This window comes from Cryptomeria japonica, chromosome 8, assembly GCF_030272615.1.
Source record: "Cryptomeria japonica chromosome 8, Sugi_1.0, whole genome shotgun sequence".
Classification (NCBI taxonomy): domain Eukaryota; kingdom Viridiplantae; phylum Streptophyta; class Pinopsida; order Cupressales; family Cupressaceae; genus Cryptomeria; species Cryptomeria japonica.
Genome location: NC_081412.1, coordinates 238,216,681 through 238,242,556, shown reverse-complemented (window position 1 = coordinate 238,242,556; position 25,876 = coordinate 238,216,681). Strand labels below are relative to the sequence as shown.

The 25,876-nt window shown below is 36.5% G+C and overlaps 1 pseudogene; it reads left to right on the top strand.

The window, feature by feature from the left end:
* The first annotated feature begins 752 nt into the window (after positions 1 to 752).
* The window catches only part of LOC131857614 (uncharacterized), a 52,869-nt pseudogene continuing 27,745 nt past the window's right edge, over positions 753 to 25,876 (top strand).

Below are 25,876 nucleotides of genomic sequence, written 5' to 3'. Positions count from 1 at the left end.
GTACCTTGAATTCCAATCCATAAACACAATAGAGATACCGATGGAGACTTAATTGGATGTAGCATGTCACACCAAAGTTTTTAGAGTATGCTAAGCTAGTACATAATGTTTCCTAAAGCCATATTAGTATTTTACCCAGATCATTATCTACCAAAACTAACTATAGTAATCCTTTTGAGGATTCATTTCATGGTGCTAGATCTTCATTTAGTTCCACTTCTTGTTGGAGAAAAGAACAATTATTTCTTGAGGTAGATGAATATCCCATCAACAAAGGACAAGACCCTTTCTAGAATATAACAAATTCTACTCCAACAAAAGATCATGGGGGTTTCACTAGAGATATTGAATAAGAGATAGACTTCTACTACTGCATTAAAAGCATTGGCATGTTCTTCATTTATTGATGTAAACTCTCTGTGATGCCACCACAACCAACAAAGGTGTAAACAGTTGTTTGCAATGCATGGATTTTTAGGATTGTCCTTTGAGAAAACATAATTAAAGCATGGAAGCTGGATTTGCCAGCTCCTGAGGGAATCTTGATGAAAAATAATTGTAAAATATTTGGGTGAGCTTATATGCAAAAACTCATGCTTCCTGATGGGTTTATGTACAAAAATAACCATGAATTAAGTGGTAAAGGGGCTTCTGGAAACAAGAGGGACATAGAGGCAGTGGAAGTGAAAACTTCTGGTGTTGTGTCTGCTCCATCTTAGAATGGGAATGGTGAAGGTGTTGTAAGAGGAGCTGATAAGGGTGTTGGAAGAAGTGGAGGTGTTTACATTCCCCCATTTAAGCTGGTTCAAATGATGAAAGATGTGGAAGACAAGAGCAGTGTGGAATACTAGCGCATGACATGGGATGCCCTTCGGAAGAGTATCAATGGGTTAGTAAACAAGGTAAATGCATCTAACATCAAGAACATCATTCCATAGTTGTTTGCAGATATGTGGGAGGGGTCTGTTTTGTAGGTCTTGTATGAAATCCCAAATGGTATGCCTTGGATTTACAAATGTTTTTGCTATGTTGGTTGCTGTGGTAAATCCAAAATTTTCTGAAGTTGGCAATCTGCTTTTGCAAAGAATTATTTTGCAACTTAAGAGGGCATACAAACGCAATGACAAGCACATGTTGATAGAAACAACCAAATTCATAGCTCATTTAGTGAATCAACAAGTTGCACATGAGATCATTGCCTTGGAACTTCTCACCCTTTTACTAGAGAACCCCATAGACTATAGTGTAGAGGTTGTTGTTGGGTTAATGAAAGAATGTGGTTCTTTGTTGCAAGATATTTCACCCAAAGGTCTCTATGGGATTTTTGAAAGATTTAGAGGTATTCTCCATGAGGGAGAAATTGACAAACAAGTATAGTTTTTAATTGAAGGCCTTTTTGCAATTCACAAAACTAAGTTCAAGGGTTATCCAGCTGTGCATCCAGAATTGGACCTTGTAGAGCAAGAAGATCATTTAACACATGAAGTTTTCCTAGAAGATGAACTTGATCAAGAATCTGGTTTGGATGTTTTCAAGCCAGATCTTGATTTCTTAGAGCATGAGGCAACCTATGAAAAACTAAAGAAAGATATCCTTGGAGATGCTTCTTTAGATGAAGCAAAAGGGGAGAATGATTCAGGTGATGATTTAGATGATGATGATGATGATGAAGAGGAAGGTGAGGAAGCACTGAGAATACAGGATGAGACAGAGACAAACTTGGTCAATTTAAGACGTACAATTTATTTGACAATCATGTCAAGTGTTGATTTTGAGGAAGCTGGTCATAAGCTACTAAAGATCAAGCTTGAACCTGGTCAAGAGATGGAATTATGCATCATGCTGTTTGAATACTATAGTCAAGAGAGAACATACCTTCATTATTATGGTCTTCTTGGGCAAAGATTTTGTATGATCAATAAAATTTATGAGGAATTTTTTGATAAGTGTTTTCTACAACAGTATTCTATGATACACAAACTGGAAACAAATAAACTACGTAATGTTGCAAAGTTTTTTGCCCACTTGGCACAGATGCTCTTCCATGGCATTTTCTTGCTTGTGTACGTCTAACAGAGGAAGACACTACTTCCTCTTCCTGTATTTTTATAAAGATTCTCTTCCAGGAGCTGGCAGAGTAGCTTGGTATATTGTTGCTTAATGAAAGGTTGAACGATCCAACAATGCAGGAGTCTTTTGATTCAATTTTTCCAAAGGATAATCCCAAAAATTCATGGTTTGCTATCAATTTCATTACTTCTATTGGTCATGGTGGTATCACTGAGAGTTTATGTGAGTATTTGAAGAATATGCCAAGGCTTGTAATGCAACAGCAAAAGTCTATTCCCGAGTCAGATGAATCTACCTCTAATGACGATTCTTCTAGTTCATCAAGTTCATCAGATTCTGATACATCAGACTCAGATTATGATACATTAGACTCAGATTCTAAGAGTGAAACTGACAGTGAGAGCAGTAAGGAGTCGCCAAGAAAGAAAAATAATTCAAAGTATGACAATGAGTATGAAAAAACAAGAAGAAAGAAAAGGGTGAGGGCATTTGACTCGGAGGATGGAAGTGATAGAGAAAAAATCAGAAGGAAAAAGAAAAGGAATTAAAAATCTGTCTAGTCAGTTATTCAAGGCTCCAGTAGACACCATTTTCCTAGATCATGACAAACAAAAGAATCACTCCCAAGTGCTTTGGTTTTATAACAGATGATTATAAGATGCTACAATGTTGTCTTATGTATTTTACTAGCCACGGGTTTTAGAGTTCTGTACTTGATAGGTAATGGATAAACAGTGTTAGGAGGAGAAATTATTGAAGGCCAAGTGCAGATTGTGATAATACTAGATCAATGAATCATGTTGTTTATTGAGTATTTCTTGTTTTCCATTTTAGGTGATGTACCATAAGCAAACTAGAAATCTAAATTCAATATGATTCTTTGTTCAATGATGATAATTTCTATTTTCAAGTAATTTGATGATGATAATTTCTATTTTCAAGTAATTTGATTTGGTATATTATACTGAAACATGATTTCATAACTAACATTTCAACTTCTATATAACTAGTTCTATAGCCCAATTTTCTTGCCTGTGAAGAAAGACCATGTCAGACAATATCAACAAACAACAAAATAAGGAGACAATTGCTAGATTGTGGTCTAACTTGAAAAGAAAAGGTGATGGAAAATGTTATTGTCCGTGCAAAATTTGTAAGGGGTTAAAGACTAGAAGACTTCTAATCAAAACAACAAAGAAACATTATAGGTTGCATGGTCACATTGAAGGTGGACATGATTATCATCCATTGGTAAGTTTTTCATTATATTGTTTTGACAATTTATATACATAATAAATCACGTGATGATGGGATCATGATCATGGTTTATTTATGTTTATCAATTTTATATAGGTCAAGCACCCCAAAGCACATGGTATGGATCAACACAACCTTGAGAATATGGTTTTCGAAGTGGATGAACATGGAGGTGTGAATATCGAAGCTGAAGATAATGATCCCATGGAAGATGATGATCATGAGCCAAAAAACACAATTGAAGATGATGGTATAAATACATTGATCCATGACTCATTTAGTACTCGCACAACTGATCATGATGATGTAGATGACCTTGATGTTGTTCATGATGTCCCTCTACTTGAGAAGGCATTTGAGGCCCTTTACGAAGGCTCACAGGCAACTCTTCTCTCCGCTGTATTGTTGTTGGTGAACTTGAAGGTTATGAATGGTTTATCCAACATAACAATGTCACGTATGTTAAGGTATGTCATATATGTCATAATAAACTATGAATCATGTTGTACCATTAATATTCTTTATTATAACAAATTATATTTTTTTGCTGTAGATTGATAGGTGAGTTTTTGTTACCCCCATCAAATATTCTACCTCACTCATACCGAGAATTATCTGCCGTTATGAAAGATATTGGAATGGAGTATCAAGCAATAGATGCTTGTCCTAATGATCATATTATATATCACAAACAACATGAATTTTGAACTGAATGCCCTAAATTTCATATCAGTAGATATCGAATAGATCAAATAACAAAAAGGGTTCCTCGCAAGGTTCTTCGCTATATTCCCATTATTCCACGTATGCAACGATTATTCAAGTGCACCAGCTTGGCACAATTTATGGATTACCATGCATGCAATAGAAGTCAAGATGACATTATTCAAATGCCTACAGATGGTTCAACATTTATGGACATAGAGGAAAAGTGGCCACACTTTAAAGAAGAACCTCATAATCTCAGGCTTTCATTGGCAGCGGACGGTGTCAATCCATTTGGAGAGATGAGATCTGTTTACTCGGTGTGGCCTATTTTTGTTATCAACAATAACATTCCTCCATGGATGTCAATAAAGAGGAAATACATAATGTTGGCAATGATTGTTCCAGGTATTTTATCATTTAAATATAGTCATCTAAATTTAATTATAAATATTGCAGTAAAATGGTCATAATAATTATGTAATGTTTTTGTTCATTCGATTAGGTAAGTACCAAGTTAAAGATATGAATGTATATATTGAGCCTCTTATCGATGAGTTGCTGGAGCTATGGAATGGTGTCACTATGTATGACGTCTCTAGACCAATAGGACAAAGACAATTTCAATTCCATGCAATGCTTCTATGGACAATACATGATGCCCCAGGGATAACACATTTTTGTGGTATGTTATAGTGTTTAAGTTGTGCATGAACATTATAATTCAAAAAATTATCATATTTAATCCAATTATACATTATCTTGTAGGTCTTCAAACAAAGGGAAAATTTGCATGTCTTATTTGTGGTCCAAAGATGAAATCTCGTCATTCAAAAAGTTTAGGAAAGCAGGTGTTTGATGAGTATAGACACTTTCTCCACAAAAATCATAAGTATCAAAATACTGAAAAACATCTTTACAATGGGAAAGAAGAGAATACATCAAAGCCACGAAGAATGACACCTCACCTATGGAAGTTGGAATATAATAGAATTAATCGTCAAGGTAATGCCATTCCATCTATTGGTTTGTCATAAAACATCTTTTCTATTTTGTTTTGTTTACTGATGATGTGATTGATGATCATGAAGGTCGTGAAGGCATAAGTGACCACCTTCCTAAGGGACTAAAAAGTTATCCCTGACAATTTAGTAGGTTTCCCTACTACGAGCAATTACAAATTGTTCATTTGTTTGATAGTATGCATATTGGAAAGAATATAACAGAGACAGTATGGAAAATATTGGATTGAAGGCGTGACAAATAAAAAATTGTCAAAATATGTAGTGACATTCAAGATTCCAATCATGCAATGATAAATGTCATTCAATCAAATAGCCATGGAGACAAGATTAATATAAGTGAGCTTCCTTGGTTATTAACGGACCAACAAAGTAATGCTATAAAAGAAGTCATACAAAAAATTCAATTTCCCATAGGGTTTGCTACAAACATAAACAATCTCATATCAAAGAAAAGTGAATTTGGGCTAGGGATGAAAATGCATGATTGGCATACCTTCATTAAGGTAATTCATGTTCTTGTGTTTTTAGTATGTATTTAAGTATTGCGCGTACGTGTACTTTTCATTATGTTACAAAAAATAAAAAGATAATTTTATAATTGTTGCAGTACATTTATTTATGGAAATCGGATTGTTTATTAGTTGTGTGATGGATGTTGATTTAAAATACATATGTGATGGATCACATGTTTATGATGATGCATGTGACATGTTTTGAACTTTGTGTTTATTTGTCGAACGTGGATTGTTTATTACCTATGTGATGGATGGTGATTTATGATACATATGTGATGGATTGCATGTTTATGATGACACATGATATGCGATGCTAATTGTGACACTCAATTACATATATGATGACACATCATGTGATGCTTTTGATGCTTATGATACATATGTATTTATTGTTTATCAACTTACAAATGTAGTAATGCTTATGATGCTCAATTGATGGTGTTGATTTCAGGTATAGTCTTTGTGTGATGCTGTCACCCTTGGTGGGAACAGGCCATTGACTACAGACATCATCAACCATTTAGTTGAGGATCCTGCATAGTCTACATAAAGTAAAGGTAAGGAATTAAAAAATTTACAATGATTTTGATGACAACATCTTTTTATTATTTAATACTCTTTTTGTCTACAAAGTTCATGTTGTGTACTATGTAATTTTTACCTAACATAAGATAATTGAATTACATTGTACAGGACCCTGAACCCCTTTGACGAGGATCTTGCACAGTCTCATGGATAGACAGGTATAATTGGTCAATACACCCTATAGAAACAATTTATTTTTTTAAAATTACTTGGAAAACAAACTTCCTTAGTTTTTCAAACCTCGACATTAGCAGCAAATCTAATATAGTTATCAACACTTGAGGCCCCGGTTGGACTTATTCCAATTTTCATCCCAAAATCAACTTTAGGGCTGACTGCTTCATCAACATTACCCTCATTTGCAAATTTTCTCTCTCATTTCATGGAGTGCAGGTACCCCCAAATAGGTATTTGTCAGATCTGTCTTCGTCGAGTGAGGAAAATGCAGTAATAGAAAATGAAAGTGACACATGTAGTAGGTCTACAATAGGGAGATCAACAAGAGGGCAAAAGATTAGAATAAAATTTAGTAAACGCATGAAATTTTTCCTTGCTCAAGGGGGGTTATGTTCTCATGATGATGAGACCAAAGGCGACATTGAGGTGCCACTGAGGTACATACATCTACAGAAATAATGGGTGCTCAAGGAACTTCCTCCAATAAACACCGATTTTTGTGTTAATGATAGGATATATCACATAGTACCTTCATCGTTACATGGTGTGTGTGGGAAAGGCGGGTCTATGAAACTCAAAATGAGAAAAAGTGGTCTCAAAGAGGCTTGCTCACACACCCACATGACTTCTTGGTGCAAGTTATGGAGTCATGAAGAATGACTCAACTTCCCAAGGTTGGTTCCATGGTTCTCTATCTCACAAGGTCCCTCAAGCCAATGCCTTTGCTCTTAGATCATTGAGCAAAGTGGCTTAGGGATGACAAATGCACGAACGAGGGATGCTTTAGATTAAATTTGTCATGAAATGCATCTTAGCTATGCATGCTTCTATAAGAAAAGTAAACTAGATTATAAGATGACAAGATTAGTACCAATACTATCCTAACATGATATACTAGTTGATGTTCTAAGCTATTGATAAAGAAGAATACTCTAAAATGTTATTCTAGATTAATTCTTAATACAAAAAGAGGCTAGATGTATTGATAAAATATGAGCATAAATGAGATACTAAAAGCTTGCATGGATCCTTAAAATGGAGGAGGGAGAGCTCTATTTATAGTGAAAATAGGGCAATGGATGGCCAGGATTGAAAGAGTTAATCAAGGGTCAAGTTTGAAAGTTGGCAAGCCATGTTTATAATTTTCACCAATGAAATGGTGACAATTGTCAACATAAGACTACTTGAGAGGAGAGGTAGGAAGCATTAAATGCTTGAGAATACCTCATGGTTACCCTAGGGGGTAAGGGTTAAGGTTAGGTTAAGATTATCCATTGGATAAAGCTTTTACCCAAAGGATAAACTCCTGTGCAAGGGTTAAAGGGATAACCATGGTCAAAGCAATGAATGCTTGAAGAGACCCCTGGGTTAGATGTGGGTTGAGTTTAGAGAAAGTCTCTAATCATGCTAGAGGGTTGAGTTAACCATTAATGGTTTGGAAGACTTTTAAGGTCTGAGAAGTGACTTCCCTTTGATTAGGGATGTGACAATATTTAGGAGATGGGTTAGGTTAATTTAGAAGTGATTAGAAGAGTCTAGAAGGGGGTTTAGAAGGTAAGTGGGAGATGTAGGATTTTGCAAGTGGATGAGGAATAAAAGGATTTAATTAAAATAAAATGTTTTATTTCAATTTGGTTGTAATTTGAGAAATTGAATAAATTCAATTTGGGGTAAACTATTAATTAAATATAAATTTAATTAAAAGTAGAGAGAAGGGGTTTAATTGAATAAATGATTTATTCAATTAAATGACATAAGTGAATTTAACTAAGTAAATTGAATAATTTACTTAATAAAATAGAAGAATGTAGGTAATTTAATTAAATTAGATTTAACTAAATAGAGGATTGAACATAAAATATTTATTTTAGGAATATGGTCATTTTTATACGTCTACATTTTGCCCCTCTTTGAAGTGACGTGTGTGCACATGTTAATTCAAAGAAAATGATGTGTCGTCAAAATTTGATTATGGTCAGTGTAATGTTGTTTTAAGATTTTCATGTCGTTCCCCAAATTTGATAAGTGATGCCCCAGATTTAATAAATGATGTTTGATAATGCCCCCTTGGGAGATGAATCAAAATTTGGAAAATTTGATTTAATTTGATAATTTTGTTTCCATTTTAAAATTTTGTCAATGTGGAATGTGAAAAGTTGATTCATCTCCTGATAAAAAATGTTTGTTAGGGTTATACGAAGACCGCGAGCAAGATACATGCCCCATCTTCAAACCCTAATTTCAATTCACCTTATAAAAGGGGAAAAGTGCATTGTTTTGTCTCATTTGTACTTGTTGACCTTGGAGAGAGAGACTTTTGAAGAGAAAGACAAAATGCCAGTTCCCTTCTCTTCTCATCGATTCAAGTGTGTACGGAGGTATCGGAGGCCTGTCGCGTATGGACCACTAGTAAGTCAATGTTTTTGACCCCTTTTTGATTTTTGATTTTGTCATTTTTGATCATGCTTTTAATTTTGTCATGTGGATTTTACGTTTCAGCACGTCGGGGTCATTTCGTAGCGCATGCGATAAATTTTGTAGCGCGTAGGGTTTGTCAAGTTAGGTAGCATTTGAAAGATATAGGGTAGCACATAGGTCAACTAGATTAGCGCATAGCAGTAGTTTAGTGCATTAGGTGCACAGGGTAGTACATTGAATAAAATGGGTAGCACATCAGATAGATCTAGCACATAGGGTGATGAGGAGGTCGCATGGGTAGAGCCAGATAGTGCATAGATGTACCCTAGCACATAGGGTTAGATAGGTAGCACAAAAGAGGGATAGGGTAGTGCGTAGGGCTCGTCTAGTGCATATGGTAGGTTTGGTAGCACATGAGGATATTTTAGCACATAGACAAGTTTGTTTAGTGCATAGGGAAAATTTTTGTGGTTAAGTATGGTTTTTTTTTTTTTTTTTCGGATGAAGAAAATTGGTAGGTTGAGGTTAGTTCTGGCAAGATAGGTACAAATTGTCTGCCTGTGTGCCTACTCACATAAGTTGTCCAATATGAGGTACAACATGACTTGATTGGATTTGCGATGTTTCAAGTTATTATAGATATGATGTGAAACTTGATTTAGATTTGTTCAAAGTTTTCAAGTTTTTGATATGAATGTGTTGGATATGAATTGTGGAGCTTGAATTGTGTTACAAGCTGATATGGAACTTGAGTTGTGTTACAAGTTGATATGATTTGAAAACTTGAGTTGTATTACAAGTTTATATGATTTGAAAACTTGAGTTGTATTACAAGTTGATATGATTTGAAACTTGAGTTGTATTACAAGTTGATATGATTTGATGGATTGATATGATGTGGAACTTGATTTAGATTTGTTCAAAGTTTTCAAGTTTGGGATATGAATGTGATTTTGATATCTATGTTTTGATGAGGAAACTGATATTGGACTTGTTTTGCTTTTTGACAAGAGCATCTTGGAGTGGTGCAGTCGTGTGAGCAATTTCCTAGACCATGGGCATTGATACCACGCTTGACACAGGCTGACAGAGAAATTATTGATATGTGTGGCCTGTCCTCCTTATTAGATATGCCTCAATTTATTGTGAATTGGGGGTTATTGATAGTGTTGGCTGAGAGGTTGCATAGTGATACAAACACCTTTCATTTGGCTACAGGCGAGATTACAGTGACACCAAAGGATTGCTACTGGATTCTTTGAATTCCTGTGGTAGGTTCATTGCTACCTTATGAGCAGTCACAGGAGGGTGGGTTAGAGGCATTGCACTAGATTTTTCAGGATGACACAGTGTGTGGATATGAGATCCCGTGGTAGGATTTTTTGGATTTGGATTATGCTCCTCTTCCATCAGTACTGACAGGTTTCATAGGTGGGTTCTTATGTCCCAACCGAAGGTCGAAGGGACTCTCCATAGGATGGGGATTGGTTCTGGAGGAGATGGTGACACAGGGTCACCGATTTGCATGGGGGTTGGCTATGCTGGCCCACTTATATAGGGATTTACATGAGGTGGTATAGTTGAGGTATGGTAGTTTATCAATGGGAGTGACACTATTACAGGTATGGTGTTGGGAACATATTCCCGCAACTAGGCCACCGGTGGATAGAGATAGGCCTGTTGGGTGCATGTATGCGTACAGATATCGAGGGATAGTTGTCCAGTGTAAGCTAGGAAAGCTAGAGCACTAGAGGAGGGTTCTAGATGATATTGATACACTCATCTGGCGACCTTATATAGGTTGTGAGGTATGGGTAGAGGATGGGATGGAGATGCCCTATGTCTTCATGACCTGATATCTGATAGGGAAGACACCCTTTGTTATAGAGAGATTTCTAGTCACTCATGTTTTGCGACAGTATGGACGACAATAGGGGATACCATAGGGGACCTGCTTATATGCTCGATGGAGGTAGGATATACTAGATTGGGGACCCACTCTTGATAGTGCGGCGGTAGTAGAGGAGTTCATTCAGCTAGCTAGCCAGATATAGGACTACACCCCTGAGATATTAGATGTGGGCATGACGAAGGAGTTTGCCAGATTGTTTGCAGCTCGTGTGGTGGCCAGGATATCAGATCCAATGGAGATGCATCTCGCTTTTGATGATGATGAGGAGGAGGGAGGTGGTGATGGCGGATTTGATGATGGGGGAAATGATGGAGGAGAGGACTGAGGTTGATGAGGGAGAGGAGATCAGGGGAGAATAGGAGACAGAGGTAGAGGTGGAGGGGATAGAGGGATTCAGGTGGAGAGAGTGGTATGATGGGCTATGATGGATAGAGGGAGAGGAGGCTTGGTGATTATGGAGGGTGGGGAGGAGAGAGTAGGAGAGGTGATAGCAGCGGTGGGAGGGATTGATGAGTTGAGATGACCAACTTAGAGGAGGAGGACTGATGTGCTACCCCCACCAGCACCGAGGACAATGGGAAGGATGGGGAGTACTTCTTCCTAGGTGCCCTTTCAGATTTGGATTCTGACTCATTGGGAGGATGTGCAGATTAGGGCCCTATAGTTGTCAGTACAATAGTTGCAGGCACAACTATTGACACAACAACGACAGATCACACAATTGACCACAGAGCGGGATATAGTTTTGGAGTAGTTAGGTCAAGCTAAGGAGCTTGTAGAGAGCTACAATAGGTGGCCTGATGAGAGACACTTTGAGAGTGCTGGCTTTGAGAGCCAAGGAGGCAGAGTACTATAGGAGGCACTATGAGGACGCGGTGCCCAGGGAGCACCGAGTTCAGAGTTTCACACTATCAAGATCTAGTTGATCCTGAGAGACTGGGTCGAGGACAGAGAGCAGAGGTGTGACAGGGCCATCTAGACATGATCCACCTGGAGATCTAGGTGCTGGGACATCTGCTATGAGACCATCACCATCGGGAGATAGTCACACTTAAGAGATGTTATCTCTATTGTATTTTGATCATTCTGTTGTGTTGGGCACATACATGACATATTTTGTTCATTTGATCATTTTGAGATATATATATTTTCTTTGATTCTCATGTGATGTGTTATGGATGATGCTTTTTATATGATGATGCAAAGTTTAGACGATTTTATATGTGATGAATATGATGTGATAATGCAGGATGTATGAGATGTATCTTGAAAATGAGATGCATGATATGCAACTAATTTATAATATGATATGCAACTAATTGTAAAATGATATGCAACTAATTATTTTGAGCATCCTCATTCTGCATTGGTCATCCCTGTATAGCCACATGTTGTTTTGCTTTCTTTGTAGTGTCATTATTGAGCATTGATTTGTTTGGGATATGTTGAAAATTTATACAAGCATAACGGTATAATTGAACCATAATGACCTAAGAAAAATTTACATGATTTTTTATATTGCAAGATAGCATAAGCATCAAGGTATAAGTGAACTAGGATGAACTGAATGTTGCTTGCGGATAAACAGACAAGATTAAACCATTTGTATGTGCAAAGTGTAATCATGTCTTTAGTGATGTGCTTTGAATCACGTCTCGAGACAAGTCTTTGTACAATACAAGTGATCGCCTCCCAGACAGAAGACTAAAAAGATATTGGAGTCCTCGTTACTTTCTCTAGCTTGATGCATCATTGAGAAAATGTAGAGGATCCAATAGTTCAAAAAGAGTTCAAATGAAAGAATAGTCAAAAATTCATGCAAGATGCAAACATTTGTTACTTCAGAAAATCATCCATCATGTGTTGTGAATCCATTAAATGTATCTGTATTTGATTCTCCTCATGTTTTGTTGAATTTTGGTTTTGACATGATTTGCCTAGTCTGCTACAATGCGTGATATGTTGATAGGATAGGATGCAGATCGATGTTGCCCCTAGCTAAATGTATTGCCCAATGTGGATATGTACAGTGATTACCAAGCCATGGTGGGATATGATGAAATGATTTGTGATAAACAAGGACAATGACTATGCTAAGTATGTCCTGGATAATGCTTAGGTTGATAAAGGTGTTGGTCAATGGACGATAGGACTTGGATGCATGGATACAAAAGTTTGATAAGAATAGATGGAGGAGACGTCCTCTCACAATAGCACCTATTTGCCAGGTTTTCACCATTTGTTTTTATTGCATCTTTTTCTTTTCTTTTTCTAATTTTTTTAATTTTTTTAATTTTTTTGCTTTTTCTGTGCATTTAGATTGCTCAAGTGTAGTATTTCTTCAAATGGATGTTGTTGGTGGGTTCATCGAGCACATCTCCTTTTGAGGTAGTTAGTTGATAGGCATCTAATCCATAGGCTGAGATGATGACATATGGACCCAACCAGTTAGGTTCAAACTTGCCTTTCTTTTCCCGATCCTGTTGATTTCTAGGATTTTCTTTGAGTACTAGATCACCTATTTTGAAGTTTCTAGGGATGACCTTGTGGTTGTAGCTTCTTCACATGCATTGCTGATATGCTTTGAGATGAGTACTATAGGCACATTGGCGTCTTTCATCTAGAAGTTCAAGTTCTTGCAGTTGGTTAACTCAATATTCTTCATCTAGGATTAAGCCTTTCAAAGAGACTCTGAGAGATGGAATTTCTACCTCCAAGGGTAAAATTGCTTTTGATCCATACACCAATGAATATGGCATAGCTCTTGTCGGTGTGTGGATGCTAGTTCTATATTTCCAAAGTGCTAGATTGAGTTGTACATGCCAATCTTTGCCTGCATCATTGACCGTCTTCTTTAAAATTTTCAATATCATTTTGTTGGATGCTTCTGCCTGACCATTTCCCTGTGGGTAGTATGGTGTAGAGAAATGATGTTGGATTTTGAAACATTCACATAGTTCTCTCACATTCTAATTTTTGAAAGGTCGCCCATTGTCTGTGATGATGGAACTTGGAATGCCATATCTGTAGATCAGATAATTAAGGATAAAAGAGGCAATTTGCTTCCCAGTCACTGCAGTCATGGGGACTACTTCAATCCACTTGGTAAAGTACTCCGTTGTAGTGATAATAAACTTGTGCCCATTTGACGATGAAGGATGAATTTTTCCGACTAAGTCTAGTCCCCACTGACAATAGGGCCAAGATATTGTGAATGGCTGCAGTTCTTGTGCTGGTGCATGTATAAGATTTTCATGGATTTGACATTTAGGACACTTTTTTGCAAAGTGATAAGAGTCTTTTTCCATTGTCGGCTAGTAATATCCCATTCTTAGAAGCTTTTTAGCAAGAGTAGTACCACTAGAATGTGTGCCACAGATACCTTCGTGAAGCTTGTGTAAAGCAGAGTCAGATTCATTATGATCAAGGCAACAAAGAAGAGTACCATCTAGACCTCAACAGTACAAAGTATCAGTACTAAGGGTATAACGGGCAACTTGTTGGATAAAGTTATGTTTTTGGTTTTGGGACAAGTCAATGGGTAGGATATTGGTCTTAAGATACTCATATATCATCCCATATAAGGGAGAGTTTGAACCAGTTAAGGTGTAGATGACCTAGGATGCAAAATTGTCATAGGCTGGGGAAAATAGTTGCTCTACTAGGAATTCATAACGAGACCGTTGCTCTGGAATTTGTAGTAGTGAAGTGATAGTAGCCATTGCATCAGCTACTCTATTGTCCATCCTTGGTATTTGTGTGAAGCTGGTGTGTACAAAGTACTGTTTGAAGTCATCCACCATTCTTTTGTAGGGTAGCAACTTGTCATCTTTCATCTAATAGTCATCATTGATTTGATTGATAACTAGTTGTGAATCTCCATAGACCTTTAGTTCTATGATTTTCCATTCTACAGCTATCTTGATTCCTATGACCAGTGCTTCATACTCCGTAATGTTATTTGTGCATGGAAACATGAGTCGTTAGGATCTTGGTATGGTGTGTCCTTCTGGAGTGATGAATAAAATGCCAACACTTGAGCCATGTTGGCTAAATGATCCATCAAAGTATAGGGTCCATTGTTTAATAGAGATAGTAAGAATGTCCCTGTCTGGAAATTCGATCTCCATTGGTTGTTTACCAGGTAGTGGTTCTTCTGCTAGTTGATCTGCTATTACTTGTCCCTTGATAGCTATTTGCTCCATGTAGTGGATATCAAATTCACTAAGAATCATGACCCATTTAGCCAATCGGCTTGTAAGAGCTGCTTTGCTAAGTAAATATTTGAGATGATCAATTTTTGTGACTAGCTTAATGGTGTGAGCTAGCATGTAGTGGCAGAATTTTTGAGAGGCAAAGACCACAACTAAACAGGCTTTGTCAATAAATGTGTAATTGAGCTCACAGTCGTTTAATGTCTAGCTGATGTAGTATACTGCTCATTCCTTGCCTTGTTGATCTTCTTGTGCTAATAGTGCCCCCAAAGATTTATCTATTGTCAAAATGTAGAGAATAAGTGGCTTTCCTACTATTGGTGGTACCAGAACTGGTGGGTTCATCAGATAATGCTTGATTTGATAGAAGGATTCAACACACTTGGCTTCCCATTTGAACTATACATTTTTATGTAGCAGATGATTGAATGGTAGACTTTTATTTGCTAGCTGAGTGATGAATCATCTGATTGAATGGAGCCATCCTTGTAGAGATCTGAGTTGGTTGATATTCTTTAGTGGTGGCATTTCCATGATGGCTTGTACCTTTGCTGGATCCACTTCAATTCCCTTTTTTGAGACTATGTAGCCTAACAATTTGCCTGATGTAACCCCAAAGACACACTTCTTAGGGTTGAGCCTAACTTGGAATTTTTTCAATCGTTCAAAAATCTTTTCTAAGATGTTTAGATGTTTTGCTCTTGTGAAGGATTTAGCTAGTAACTCATCCACATAGTCTTCCTTGAAGGTATGCATCATATCATGAAAGATTGTTGTCATTGCTCATTGATAAGTTGCCCCAACATTCTTTAAGCCAAAAGGCATGACATTCCAATAGTATGTTCCCCAAGGATAGGTGAATGCTATTTTATCTTGATCCTCTGGAGCGATCTTGATTTGGTTATATCCTGAAAAACCGTCCATTAGTGATAACATTGCATGGCCTGCTGTGAGGTCTACAATTATGTCAATACTTGGTAAAGGAAAGTCATCCTTTGGATAGGCAATGTTGACATCTCTAAAATCTATACATATTCTGATACTGCCACCTAGTTTTGAAACTGGCACAATGTTTGAAATCCATTCAGCATAGTCAATAGGTTGAATAAATCCGACATCTAATAGTTTCTTCAATTCAGCTTTGACCATGAGTGCCACATGTGGATTCATCTTTCGTAGTTTTTGCTTAACTGGTTTAGCTCCTAGAGCCATAGACAAGTGATGCATGATTAATTATGGATCAATCCTGAGCATATCTGCATAGGACCAAGCAAAGTTGATTTGCTTTTCTTTAAATTTTTTATAAATTCTGATCTTTCTTCCTTTGTTAGAGAATTTGCAAGGTGTATGTTTTTGGATGCTTCTGTAGTACCAATGTTGGTTGATTGAGCAGGCTCAATCAATATGGGTGATCGCTCATGATAATGTTCAGGAAGAGTGTCAAGTCTCCCATCTTTAGGTGCCTTAAAAAGGTTTTCACCCTCAGATGCATCCTTTATTTTTACTTTTTTGTGATCTAGAGCTACCATTGACTGGTTTTCAGCCTTAGACCCTTTATTTGGTATATTTTTGTGATTGAGATACTTGGAACCCTCCTGATTGCAGACATCACTATTCCATTCACTGGTAGAGTCTGTTTCCGGGTTGATGGTACATAAGTAATGGATAATGGATTCATCATTCGGGAAAATTGGTATATCATAAATTTTGGGTTCATCCCAGTCTATGAGGTCTGGAAAAACAAGTGGTAAAGAATCATTTGGTGGATCAAGTTCTACTGCTATAAGTGTCAGGATAGAGGTTTCATTGTGATTGGTTTGGGTGTTAAAGAAGTCCAAGATTCTATCAAGGTCTTTGATGGTATCATCTTTCGTATAGACTTGTTCATAATGTTGCTGCTCATTTTCCTTAGCATCATAGATATTTTGTGGTCCAAATTCAAGTAGTCTAATTTCTGTGCTATGTTCTTCTTGAGAAAGGGATATATAACTAGTATTTTCAGTGGTATCTTTAGTAGCATTTGAGCAGCTACCCCATTCATATTCATTGGAATCAGTCTCAGAGGTATCATCCCAGATTCTATTAGTGGTGTTAACTTGTATGTTATATGGTGAGAATAGGTCTTTGATGATTGAGACAAGTTTGATAGTTTTCTCTGATTCTGTGTCAGATCCTACTTCGACCTTTTGTATTTGTTCATATACTGTCCCTCCTTGGGGAGGAATGATATTATCAAGAGATGATACTGCTTTGTTGGATATTTTCTCTTGAATATGATTGACTTTTGTAGATGTTGTCTTCTTGTGAATAATGGACTCCCCTTGATGTTTCTTCCTTTCTTGATGTTCACGTTCCTTACGGATTGTCTCTGCTGACTCAAATAGTGCTTCTTGCCAGGAATCTTCTTTGTACTTCTTCTTTTCTTTCCACTGAGGTTTTTGATATTTGTGTGGTACCTTCTTTGGTAGTAGAGTGAGTTCAAAGCCTAATCCCTTTTTGTCTTTACTAAATTGTGAAGGAGGATCCAATGGTTCTGTGACACCTTCTTGATGCTTACCAATAGGTCGTTTGCCATTGTATCCCATTTGCTGCATGATTAAGTAGCCTTCTCCATATAGGTATGTGGGTATAGCTACTTCCATAGTAGCTACTTTGTCTTCTTCCTTATCTTTGTATAGCCAACTGAAGATATCCTTTTCCTCAGATTCATGTGCTAAAGTGCCGAGTTGAATGAATGTGTCATTGAACTTGGTGATGGGCTGAGTTGCTTGATGTGTTGATGCTGTAGGTAATCCATGAGATCTAGGTGATGTGGGTAAGTTAGTCAAACACATGGGTTCCAAAGAGTATTCCCCCATGCCTTGTTCTTTGATTTTCATTTTCTAGTTGAAATCTCTAGGTACTGATTTAGGCTTCTCTTGTTGAAGATCTGGTGCTGAGGAATTTTGTTTCTCTCTATTATGTGGATCCAAACTATCCTAGGCTACCCCCATTGCATTACAATGTTGAAATGGATTGTGATCAGGAGATATAGAAACCTCCTACCCATTATAGTGGAATTTGACACACTGGTGATACGTAGAAGGAACTGCTTGCATTTCATGTATCCAGGCTCGACCTAATAAGATATTGTATGTGAGGTCTATGTCTAAGACCTGGCACATAGTGTCTCTTTGTATCCATCCAACTTGAATCAGCAACACCACTATTCCTTTAGAGGATCTTTCTTCATAATCATATACCTTTATAGTAATCCTTTTGCATGGATCAATAGACTCCTTCAAGAAGCCTAATGCACAGATAAGTTTTAAGGTACATATATTAAGTCTAGCTCCTCCATCTATCAATACTCATTTTACTCAGTGTTTATAGACTATGACTTCAATATGGATAGGAGTATTATGTGGATGACTCAATGAGCTATTATCATGCTTAGAAAAAGTGAGATTATAAGGCCCTGTCATATGAACGACCATGGCTTGGAATTTGTCAGTATCCAGATCTTGAGGTACATTTGTTTCTAATAGCGCTTGTTCCAATATGTCTTTGTGTTTTGGCAAAAGTTTCAGCAACTCTAGTATAGATATTTGAGCAGGAGTTTTGTGCAGTTGGCTGACTAGATCATATTGAATTTTGGATACAGTGTTTGTTGTCGCCGTATGTCCCTTTAAGACATATTTTTGAGCTCTGGTTGTTACATTGATAGATTCATGATCACGATGATCTCGAATTGTGATGACATTGACTTGATTTTCCTTAGCTGATATATGATTGATGGTGTTATTGTAGATGTGATTGATACGAGCTCCACATGTATCGTTCGAGGTTAAAGCTCCATCCTTGTTGTAGTTTGGAAGAGGATTCTTAAAGGCTCCATGGTCACCATTTGTCTTGAGACCATCCACCGTTAAATCACCTCTATCAATCATGTCTTGAACAATGTTTTTCAGTCTCATGCAATCATTTCTTTGATGACCTTTGTTGCGATGAAAATAACAAAGTGCGAGTCATTCCACCAAGGTGGTTTGATTTGTGATTCATAGTTGCTGATTACTGGTAAAGAGATAATTTTGTTTGCCAGGAGTTCTCAGAATACTGACTCCAGTGATTTTCCTAGTGGTGTGTAAACACATTTTTGAAAATTGTTGGTATTACCTCGTGAATTGTTATTAGGCCCTCGATTTGTGTGATTGTTTTGAGCATTGTCGATGTTGTTGGTGTTGGGTTGACCTTGATTGGTATTCGTTGTGTAAGTATTAGTGTCTGGGTTAGCACCTTTGAGATTCTTTATAGCCTGAGTATTACCTGATAACCTGAGCATGGGCTGCTTAGATTTTGGATCATTTGATTCATTGCCTCCTTCATTTCCATTGTTTTTGTTTCTGGTCCAAAATTTGGATTTGTCCAAGTTGTTGTTGTTTTGGTTATTGTAATGGGATGAACTTGTTCCTTCTTTGAAGAATTTTAACGTTCCTTTGTTGACATATACTGCTTCCACTTGAATTCCATTCTCAATCAATTTAGTGAAAGATGGTATGCATTGGAGCTTGAGTCTGTAACTCATCTCATCATTTAAGTTGTTGATGCAAAATTTCCATTTTCTCCTTTTTGGGGATATCCCAAGGATATCTTGAAACCATATGCCACCATCGTTGAAGGAAAACCATGACTGTTTCATTGTTTTTCTGTTTGGGGTTACAAACATCTAACATGGTGATAGCATGTTGAATGTTATAGGAATATTGATTTATGAATTTGTTGACCAGTTCATCAAATGATCTAACAGGAGGTGTGATTTTGGATAATCATTCCATTGTTTGTCCTCCCAAGCTTCTTGGGAATAACCTCATCAAATAGGTATCATCATGAGTGAATTCAAGACTCATTGTGTAGAATTATCGAATATGATCACAAGGATCACTTTTCCCATCGTATTTGTCAAATTTGGGAATGTCTGAGTTTGGAGGAAAAGGTATCATGTTCAATCTTCTGTCAAACGGATAAGGACAAATTTCATTTAATGAATACCTTACTGTTGTCCCTTGTTGTATGTCTTGCATTTGTCTTTGTAACATTTGCATTTGTTGAGTAAGGGTAATCAAAGGCGCATTATTTTGCCGAGGGAAGAGTTATTCCCTTGCATTAGTTCTAGGTTGGAATGGTGTAAGGAACGACATGTTTTTCTCAGGGATGTTTTGTCCTGGTGTATTTTGTTCAGGTATGTTTTATTTAGGGATATCTTTCTCAGGGTCATGTGTTTCTCCTTCTCATTGTCATTCTTGATATTCGTAATGTTGAGATTTTGTTCTAAACATGTCTGTGTCAAAGTCTTCAGGAAGTTTAACCCCTTTGCTTGTGAGCATGAGTAGGTATTTTTCTTTGTCATTTTCCATGAGTCTTTCCACAAGTTTTTGAAATGAAGCACTTTCTTGACATTCTTGAAGAAGTTCTTCAGAAATTTTGGTATCCTCTAGATTCAGATGCTCGAAAGGATTTGATAATCTCCAATTCATGCTAGATTCTGATTGTATTTCTCTTTGTTTGTTTTGTTGAGAGTGAGTAACAACAGGCATCTAGTAGAAGCTTTCTATGACAAAAGGAATGAACTCTTCTTCAATGTTTTGTTTAGGGGTTTGTGGTTCAAATCTGTGGATGTTGTAAGTGATGCACTCATCAGGAAAGAATGCTGGATTGATCTTTCCTCCACAATTTATTTGTTGACTGAATGCGGATTTTGATAGAATGTTCTAGTCTTCAAAGGTTCCTTGTCAAATTCATTTGATTTGTTCTGAATATACAATCGCACACGATGAAGGAAAGTTTGATGAGATTTGAAGAGTTGACAATTGATGTATAAAAATTTATTTCTTTTGGCAAGTTTTGATGGACTAGGTTGTTGTTTCTTCAACTTAATGTTACGATAAATATTCTTTCTTCTTAGAATATGAGGATTAGTCATGCACAAGCGCTCAATGGTTTCCTTTGAGTTGTTTTGGATTTAGTTTGTCTTGTTTTGGAAACTTAAGTTTTACTTTATCAAGTGAAGGTTTAGATGCCCCCTCATGACAAAGTGTGTCAAACGATATGGAATACGAGCTTTCCCGATAGGGAAACTCAGTTTGACAACTTGGAGTTTTTAGAACAAGCATGTTTTTGGATGAAAATCCATTTGGTTGAAGGACCTATTTGATACCTATGATGAGGTTTCTTGATTTTGATAGGATAGATATGCTTATTATGCAACCAACTTTAGGTTTTGGACAACTTTTGTTTGATGGGAAATTTGCTTTGGAAATAGTGTTTGATACTCTGTTTTTGGTATTCAGATTTGATGAAGTTTAGGCTGATGAAAGGAGGTTTCTAAAGATGTTTTCAAAATTTTCCAAATTTACCTCTGTTTTGCCCCTATTTTTTTGGTTCCTGTCACGTACTAAAACAAAGATGCGATGCGCTATAGAAAGTTCTCAATGGGCCAATGAAAAGACCCTACACGCTATGCTACCCCCTTCTATGCACTAATTGATTTATACTTTTTAACGTTGTTTTAGTTTTTGCTCAGAAGGTCATGCGTTAATATGGGCCTTCTACGCACTAACAGTTAAACTTTATGCACTAAAGGTTGACTTCAATTCGCTAAGCTGATGCTTCCATATGCTACCCTATTTTCAGAATGCGCTAACTGCTACTATTGATTTTAGATTTTCGATGAAACGTCACTGTTAAGACTTTACGTGCTAAAGATAGGATCTTATGTGCTAAAGTATGGTTCCAACATGCTAAGATGTTGTTCTTATGTGCTAAACTGCCCTGACTTGATTATTTTCTACAATTTTTAGAGTTTTTGCCTTGAGTTTTTTTTGATAGATGGTTTTCTGAAGTAACCAATGAAAGCACAACACCAAAGAGACAACAATTTTGCCTCATCTAAACAATAAGTGTATGTTCTGCGAGGATGTATTCAAATCCTCAATGTTTCAATAGGTTTAAATACAACATGCACTTCAAATAGACTCTTTATTCAAAGGTCATAAGTAATATCATAGCCCACTAGTCTCGATACTCCGTCAGCTCAAACAACCATGTCACCCTCTAGGGGGTGCCCATTTTTTTTGCCTTTTGCTAGAAATTAACTCAAAGTGAATTGCTTCACAATTGAGTAGTTATCTTGGGAGATATATGGTGAGTGATCTTGGGGGAAGATTCTTTCCCACCCTTGCACTATGATATTACAAATGTCTGGTTACTGACTTGGCTCAAAGTTTCTATGCTAAGGTTCGTAATCAAGCTTCTTGTTTGGCTCTTAGTGATAAACTCCCTCAGGAGGCTTCCCAACCTTTAGAACAAAGTCTTTACATATCTCAAGGATACTGGGAGAAGGCTAATCACTGTGTGCAACCGTTGAAAAGGAATTTCGTTGCTTTCCACATTTGATTATAGTGGGTTGGAACACTTGGCATCAAAGCCGTTTCCCACTTAGGTTGTTCCCTTCACACCGGCCAAAAATGGCTTTAAGAGTTTTTCAACCCCTCGGGAAGGCAGGTTTGCTAAAGTATTTAAATGCTATGTGATTGAAAGCGTAACAGTAGTCTGGCTTTTTTATCACCTAATTAAGGGGAGAGCATATACCTTCTACTTTCAAGACAAGGCAAACAAGGTTTTTTTACCTTTCAAGTCAATGATTTTCTAAGATCTATATGGAGATGTTGCTCCACAAAAACATGGTGTTTATTTCAACCTTTCATGGCAATGATTTTCTGATCTATTTGAAAAGAAAGGTCAACAAAGTAAATTTGACGTTTCATTAACAAAATAAATCAATTTTTGGTCAACAAAATAAATCGATCCAAAGGGGAAGATCTTCCCTCTTTGGTTGCAAATGACCTTGGGATTTTGTGCAAGTCTTTACTTTTCTAAAACCTAAAATGGATCCTTTTATACACCAAAGGATGGTGAAATTATTTTTGAACCCCTTTGATTTTGCAAAAATGAAAATTTGTTTTGTTCTTTTTAGAACCCAATTTGAGAATTTTTCTCCTAGAAAAACAAGAAAAGATTGTTGTTGTGGTTTGTTTTATAGCCCAAAGTAAGGTGAGTTCAATTTTATCCAACAAAAAAATTAAAATGACTCTAAATTTAAACTAACTTAACTAAGTTAGTAAAATTTAAAACTATTTTAATTTTACAAATAAAATCCAGCTCTACCTGCAAGAAATTGTCAGAGTCCTGCAAAAGTTCCAATCAAATAGTTAGAAAAATCTGGGTTTTGGTGGACTTCTACAAGTCTAAATTTAAGTTTAGTTACAATTTCATTTTTGTTTTATGTCTATTATGTGCTATAGGATAGATTGTACACGCTACAGGATGAGTTGGATATGTTATCAAATAGACCTGATGCACAGCTTTGTTTTCCGAATGCTCTTCTCTATTTTTCGGATGCATTGCTTTGTTTTCCTTCCATGCTGAGACCTACAGGAAAAGGTCTGTTAAGATGATGCGTTAAGATAAGGACTTGATGCACTAGAGTATAAACCGCATGTGCTAAATAGTGTACGGGATGCGCTATAATGTTAGCGAGATGCACTAAATAATATTCTCCACGTGTTGATTCCTATTTCCCGCGTACCTGCAAAAGTGCTTATTTTTTAAAACTGATTTGATTAATGGGGTCGTGGGTTTGAGCCCCACGGTGGGTGCCAGAAATGTGTGCGGGAAAGGCGGGTCTATGAAACTCAAAATACAAAAAAGTGGTCTCAAAGAGGCTTCCTCACACACCCACAGGACTTCTTGGTGCAAGTTATGGAGTTATGAAGAATGACTCAACTTCCCAAGGTTGGTTCCATGGTTCTCTATCTCACAAGGTCCCTCAAGCCAATGCATTTTGTTTCAGATCATTGAGAAAAGTGGCTTAGGGATGACAAATGCAAGAACGAGGGATGCTTTAGATTAAATTTGTCATGAAATGCATCCTAGCTATGCATGCTTCTATAAAAGAAGTAAACTAGATTATAAGATGACAAGATTAGTACCAATACTATCCTAACATGATATACTAGTTGATGTTCTAAGCTATTGATAAAGAAGAATACTCTAAAATGTTATTCTAGATTAATTCTTAATACAAAAAGAGGCTAGATGTATTGATAAAATATAAGCATAAATGAGATACTAAAAGCTTGCATGGATCCTTAAAATGGAGGAGGGAGAGCTCTATTTATAGTGAAAATAGGGCAATGGATGGCCAGGATTGAAAGAGTTAATCAAGGGTCAAGTTTGAGAGTTGGCAATCCATGTTTACAATTTTCACCAATGAAATGGTGACAATTGTCAACATAAGACCAGTTGAGAGGAGAGGTAGGAAGCATTAAATGCTTGAGAAGACCTCATGGTTACCCTAGGGGGTAAGGGTTAAGGTTAGGTTAAGATTATCCATTGGATAAAGTTTTTACCTAAAGGATAAACTCTTGTGCAAGGGTTAAAGGGATAACCATGGTCAAAGCAATGAATGCTTGAAGAGACCCCTAGGTTAGATGTGGGTTGAGTTTAGAGAAAGTCTCTAATCATGCTAGAGGGTTGAGTTAACCATTAATGTTTTGGAAGACTTTTAAGGTTTGAAAAGTGACTTCCCTTTGATTAGGGATGTGACAATATTTAGGAGATGGGTTAGGTTAATTTAGTAGTGATTAGAAGAGTCTAGAAGGGGGTTTAGGAGGCAAGTGGGAGATGTAGGATTTTGCAAGTGGATGAGGAATAAAAGGATTTAATTAAAATAAAATGTTTTATTTCAATTTGGTTGTAATTTGGGAAATTGAATAAATTCAATTTGGGGTAAACTATTAATTAAATATAAATTTAATTAAAAGTAGAGAGAAGGGGTTTAATTAAATAAATGATTTATTCAATTAAATGACATAAGTGAATTTAACTAAGTAAATTGAATAATTTACTTAATAAAATAGAAGAATGTAGGTAATTTAATTAAATTAGATTTAACTAAATAGAGGAATGAACATAAAATATTCATTTTAAGAATATGGTCATTTTTATACGTCTACACATGGTTTAGGCTTCTTTTCTATGGATGACATAAAGGTCTGTTACAATAGAGTTGCTGAATTGATGGAGTTTGTTGGACCTTGTTACAATTACAATCATTGGATGCAGATTGTTAAATATAAAAAAAGTACGCATAGGTATGCACTGTCAGCAAATTATATACAATAGAAAGATAATGATCAAAGTAAACAAGTGGTTGTATACATTGATGGTCGGCCAAAAGCACTAGGGAATATTGCAGGTTTTATAAATGGTATGTGACTTGGGTCAACTAATAAATAACCCAATTGGATATTTGAGGCATGTGAGGGAAATTGTGTATTTTTATGTGCGATAAAATCAATAAGTGTAGGCAAAGAGCTTCTAATCGATTATAGTTTGAATCGTATAGATACAAACAAAGTTAATATCATGGGGGTGGTACATACTATATACGATTTAAATTAACCAACCTCCAATTAATGAATCCAATATACTATTTTATTATGAAGTTTTTTTGCTAAGTCTATTGGTTTAATTTCGCTAACATTTTTTATATTTTTTCTTTGTCACAAGCTAACATGGATGCATCACATATCGCAGGCAGGGATGTAGCTTGCGACACTTCTATCGAGTAGGTAAACCTCATTGTAATTGTACAAATTGGATAGAAGGAAACTGTTACATTATTATGTTCTCTTTTTTAGTGATTTATACTAATTTTGTAATTGTTAATGATATTCTTGACACAGACAGATGTTCGAGGAAAGGGAAAGGGAGTTGCAGTACCCGAGCACCTTTGTAGGGATGTGGAATCATTAGGGTTAAGCGATGATGACCCTGAAGATCCCACACACCTTATGAAATTCTTTAAAATGGCTCTTATAAAAATTAGAAAAGAGATTGTTTCTTTGGCAGCTGTGCATCCTATCATTGATGAGATATGAGAGAGGGTGGAATTATTGC